The sequence below is a fragment of the Cottoperca gobio genome, chromosome 15 (assembly GCF_900634415.1).
Source record: "Cottoperca gobio chromosome 15, fCotGob3.1, whole genome shotgun sequence".
NCBI classification, from domain to species: Eukaryota; Metazoa; Chordata; class Actinopteri; order Perciformes; family Bovichtidae; genus Cottoperca; species Cottoperca gobio.
Window position 1 is genome coordinate 8,388,588 of NC_041369.1, and position 5,935 is coordinate 8,394,522.

The 5,935-nt window shown below is 43.5% G+C and overlaps 1 long non-coding RNA gene across 1 annotated transcript; it reads left to right on the plus strand.

Annotated features, from left to right (window-relative positions):
• The first annotated feature begins 3,729 nt into the window (after positions 1-3,729).
• Positions 3,730-4,631, plus strand: LOC115020184 (uncharacterized). The gene is made up of 3 exons (XR_003833548.1): positions 3,730-3,843; positions 3,956-4,049; positions 4,497-4,631. It is a non-coding gene; the product is annotated as an uncharacterized LOC115020184 (long non-coding RNA).
• The last annotated feature ends 1,304 nt before the right edge of the window (positions 4,632-5,935 follow it).

Consider the following 5,935-nt stretch of genomic DNA (forward strand, 5'->3'; position numbering starts at 1 on the left):
TGTGAGGAAGCCCTCGATAAGATTCGTAGGATGAAAAGCAGCTTGGCTCTAAAACCCAAAGACCAGTGCAGTAGAGCATGTATTGTATTGACATGTTCTGAATATTGCCCTGGAGGAGTCCCGTGAAGAGCTTTGAGAGGTGTTATTAACCCTGGCACAAACACAACATACATTTCCGTGAAAAATGTCAAGGCCAGAGCAAGTAAGCCTCTCCCTCCGACCCCAAATTTCATTTTATCGTAGAATAGTATCTTGGCTTTCAACAAAAGTACACAGTCATTGGATTAATGCTGTATTAATAGATGGCCTGTGGGTCAGTCCGGGGTGAATGGATAATCTGCAGAGCATGTGGATTCCTCAGACCCGACATTCCTCATCTTGGAGGCCTACCAGCACTTTATTGAACACGTGGGGCCTGCTATAGTGACCCCACTGCCCATAAACCTACAAGGAAATACTGTTAGCGTCTTTTAGAAGTGGACGTATCCAAAAACTTAATTGTGCGGTATGTTAAAAACCAGTAATTATGTGTATATTTAGTCTTTTAAGCTGTCACATAAAATCTCTTTACAATCCGTAAGTGAACGCAGATTGGCTATTTGTGTCCAGCGCAGAGGTATCCCAGAATGCAATGCTTCTGACCCTGAGCTCTTGTGAAGTCTCTTCTGAGCCTCTGGCCTCGTTTTGCCCAGAGAAAAAGTGCCTAGCTGCTCTAGAAGAAAAGACTTCACTCTTTCCATTCTTCCTTTTGTTCAGTTTATTTCCCTCGAACCAACTCTGTGGCCTCGCCACCTGTGACAGGAACACATCAGACCAGCAAGCCTGGCTCAGTTGTTGATGTCCCGAGCCCTTTCAGCTTTGTCTGTTGCCTTTATTGCATTGGAAGCTGGGAGTTACGTAGGTGCGCTGTCTGTGGGAGCCCCTCTTGTTACTCTTTATGGAAGGACTAATAACACACTCCAAACAAAACCCTGGAGCCCAAAGGCCAAACTCAGTTTTACTGTTCAACCACCAGTTGAACAGTAAAAGTAATTTGTCACATACTTTTTAACTCCAGCTCCTGGCTGTGTGGAATTGATTACAGTATTTTTAAGGGTGCGAGATGCAGCTGCAGGGACTCTGAGGCATTTGCATATGTGCTGGTAGACAGCACTTTCAGTGTATTCCTGCAGACAGGCTAACATACACACTTTCTGTCTCGTAGTCTCTCCCTCTCTGATGCAATTTGACTCGATTAAAGGTAACTGTAAAGGTTTTAGTGTCTGTATGTGTATGGCTACATGCATTATGATCTATATGTTCATGTCTGTGTCAGCAGTAGTATGGCCTCTTGTCGCTGGAGGTAAACATGGCTCTCGTCTGTTTCTCTGGCTAATTGTAGCCAGATGCTGGGCTGCAGACCAGATGGGCTCGGTGCTAAGTGATAGTTCTTGGCTGACATCACTTCATAGCACATTGCTGAAAGACACACGGGGGGAAGAGGAGATCAGTAGAAAACAGATAAGAATCAACACTACCAAGATTGGGAGAAGTATGCTGAAATAGGAGATGATTGGATGAGGCCTTAAAACACAAAATACCATTGAATATGACATAGCGAATCATTAAACTGCAATTCTTTTTGCCGTGGCTGACATAATTCTCTTTCATATGGCAGAATGGGATGTTGAGTGCACCACAGGAGTTGTTTACAGTGGAAGCCTCTGTGAAGGATGAAGGTCAGAAGCAAATATCTGGGGAGGAGACGTCATTGATGTTATCAAGCCTGTCAAATGAATCACAGTAGTTTGTTAGTTCTGCAGCTTTAGCGCAGAAATGGGCTGATAATGTGCCTCTATGAAGCTCAGACCAGCCTATAAAATGACTGGCATGTTAGTAAATGATGTTAGACCCTTTTAATTTATTGCATCTCTCGCATCATTTTGAGGGCGACACTTTTCTCCAACTCTCTGACTCACTTCTTCTATAATCCCAGTCAAAAAAATGAATTAAACCTACTCCATAAAACACTATTATTAATGGCTGTTTTGTGCTTTTTGGCCGCCGTGTAAATTCAGCCTTTCTGATTTTTATTTTTTATGTGTGAAAGCATTGACAGATGCATATTTGCCTCGCTGATTGTTGCAGAGACCTCACTTATGTCAGCAGTGTTTTACTGGCATGTGTAAAAGACATTATGTTATATAGAACAATTAACACATTGTGGTCTGCAATATTAATACAGTTGGAGAGAGAAATGTCCGCATTAGAGAATGTTTTACGAAGGTCATAGTTCATTTAATTGTTTCATATTTATGCCAACCAGCAAATCAAGTAAAACCTTATTTATATAGCCCTTTTTAAAACCTTGGTTGGCTAATATATGGTTTTAAATTATACGTACACACATAATAAGTACATACTGCAATGAAAACAAGCAAAACATTTCACTAAGCTTTAAGCATTTTCATGCATTCTTGCGTTGGTTCTGTTGCAGTACGATGTTTCAGATGTTTGCAGTGGACTCTGCAGTTGGTAACGACACCAACCACCAGGATATCCCATAAGGCAGTGCAGAATATTTCAAAGCTTTATTCATAACATTGGCATTCGAATTCTAAATCAACATTTCAAACATTTGAACTTTTATGTCTGTTGATTCTTTTGTAAAAACTTCTGCACAGTTGCAGATACAAATTAGGCTACACTCATTCATTGAAAAAAAAGATAGAAATTTCCAAAATTCTAATATGTTTTTATCCAACAAAATATGCTGCTTTAATCAATATTTATTCAAAAACAACATTTTCACTGCGGTCAAAAAACAGCTTGACGAGTTATACTCATTAAAGAATCATTTTTAATACAAACTAATTGAATCAGATGAATCACATCTTTTTTTAGGGTGATATGTCACTGTGTTCTCTGGTATAGTCCATACAGTAGAGACATGTAGCTCTCATTGGACACCATGCTGTAGAGTCCTTTGGCCAACCTTTAAAGCACTCCGATGGTGTAAAAGAGGCTCAGTGGCTGTTGACCTCTTTAATATATTTCTGCACACAGACAAGCTCCATAGCTCTGGCAGTGACCTTGAAAACTCCACTGCATAGTTGTAAAACAGATCACAGTGGAAATCAGTACTGAGGCTGACAACACACTTGCAGCTGTTTAATGAGCGTTGGGGAAAGGGGATTTAAAAAAAGGGTCATGTTTCCAACTGCAATGGCTCTTTTTAGTCATCCGAGTGGTACAGCACATGTTTGGCAACCTTGTTAGACATAATGTGTTCATTCACAAGCAATTATAATATATATAATTTCTCTGCCATCTTTAGTATTTTTCTTAGCAGACTTTGATGCTTTCAAACCAAAAAGAAACTTGTGTCTTTAGTCTGGCCTGGGTTATTTCACAGAGAAGAGCCAGCCTTTGTAAGAGAGTATGCTTTGTGTCATTTACAGGAGAGGCTTTACTTTACTCTGGCAGCTGTCCATGTTGTCCGACCTCTAGCCACATTGTAACATTCACATTAGCAGCGAGCAACAGCAATGCCTCATTGTCTCGTGACTGCAGTATAAATCCTCCATTTGAGATGTTTATGCATCCAGCTGACATTTATGGGATGGACGGCTGACAGAAAAAGCGAAACATTACTCACATGACATGCTGGTGATCTTTGGATTTTCCTACAGAGACTTTTTACTCTTTTGTCCGCAGAGTACTGTTGAATGTGGGATCGGTAGGAGAACAACCGAGCAGCCAAAGCCAGGAGCAGCCATCAGTGAACCGCACCTCGTCACCCACGGGAGGCGGCCCTGCCTCTGCAGATGATGTCATCGTCAGACATCAATTGAAGGGGGACAGGTGAACATTGCGGCCTGGCTTCTCTCTGTCTCTCTCTCTGTGACCTTACATAATGAGAGGTCTTTATGTAAGTCATAATTGGTCTCACATGTCTGTGTTTTCTTTGCACCAGGAAGCCCAGAGCAGAGCCCAAGCTTGCCACCGCCCCGCGAGGCCACCCACAGCTACACATGCAGCTCCAGAAGTTCACCGTGTCTGCTGACAAGGTGACTTGACCCCTGGCAGGCACGCCCACGTTTCCTCTTTACACCAGAAATCCCCGTACGAAACCAAATCCTGTGACCTCAGAATTCATTGCTATGAATTGTAAAATCAGCACTTGCAGTTGTACTCATCGTCGACTACACCCTCTTCTTGTAACCACAGACATTATGTCACATTTGACTGTAAATGAGATGAAGTTGTCATGCATTCAAGTGTGAGTGTGTCCTGACTGGTGTGCTACTGTGTTCTTATTTCCAGTAATTGTCTTGTTTTATTTCAAATTCTGGGTGTGTTTAAAGGTCCTGATGAGAAACATCCCCTGGATCCTGGTCTCTATGCTTCCTGTGGCATCTAAATGTCATCACCCTTGTTTCTCTTGTCAGATATTCCTCTTGCAAACTGTTTCTTCTCTTTAACCATGTCCCCATTTGCTCTCCTTTCCATCTCAGACTTTGTCCTGGCTAAAAGACAATGTGTCCATGGCCACGCAGGTGTGTTCAATAGCCAACTTTGAGGGGCTGGAGGCAGCCAGGAGGTGTCAACACGCTCTGCAACAAGAAATCCTCACCAACAGGGCCAGGATAGAGGTTGTCAAACGGGTAAGCCAAGTCATATTCACAGTTTGTCTTAAAACATAAGCACTGGATAAATATATCCCCACCCCCCTCATTTGCAAACTGGGCATCTGGACAGGCATTAATCAAATAATGAGCTGACATTTCATCTCAGACGGCTTTAGTTACCCAAAGCTACAAATTAGGTCTGTATTTCGCAATGCAAATCCCAGTCCTTAGTCATCACATGCTTCTCATCAGTTTAACGCTCTATCCTCAGAGGGCCGCGGGCTGGTCCGTGCACAGCACCCAGGCAGAGCCAAGATAGAGGAGTCCTGGGCCAGCTGGAAGTCCTGTGGGAAGAGCTGCGGAGGAGGCACCAGAGGAACGCCGTGTTCTGCAGGCCTCAGAGGAGCTGGGCTTCAGGGTAAGATTCATCAAACATCTCCTCCTGAGTCATACCCAGACTTTAACTTAAATGTATGGTTATGATGGATGATTCTGGATCCATTCTCCCATTGGGAAAAGCTTTCTGCTGGCCCAGAGCCTAAGCTGTTCACATCCCCTCATGCTTAGAAGCTCATTTACTTTCATCTTTAACATCTTAATTGGAAGAGTCTGCAAGGTATATTCCCCTCAAATTTATGAAGGGTAATCCAAGGGATATAAATTGCACTGCCATATAATTTGATTATGGGATGGAAAGAGGCTGCAAATCTGGCCAGATTGATGACTTAGTTGGAAAGTTGGAGTCTTTTATTACAAAAGATGGTCTACTTCCATTAGGTAAACCTATTATCGTCCTCTTTGTAGAATACATCACCTCTGGTTGTTTTTTTCGCCGTGCAATAAATCACTTGCAAAGTACTGCAGCAAAACTTCTACACCATTAGCCTCTCTACTTGTGTACTGTGCAGGTTGTTAAAGTGCTCCAGGCACTGGGCAGTCTGGAGGCCTGGCTGGAGTCCGTGGAGCTTTCCATGAAGGAATCCGCTCTCGCCGGTGACCCTGAGATGATGAGCATGGCTGAGAGGGAGAGCTGTCTGCTGGAGAAAGAGGTGGCAGCTCGCAGGCTGGAGCTCAGCGCTCTGAGACAGGAGGTGGACCGCCTCCACAGCCCCAGTCACCCACGCACACGAGGCCTGCCAGCACGCATGGAGGAGGTGGAAAGAAAGTGAGTTGTGTAGAGGAGAGGGATGGATCATGGGGGGGGGGGGCCTGATGTTTCATCACAAAGACTCTTGTTATTGATCAGAACAATCACACTCTGGTGGTTTCGCTCGTCACTGTGGTCAAAAAGTAAGAATTTTGTTTCCAAGAGGTCACAGGTTAGG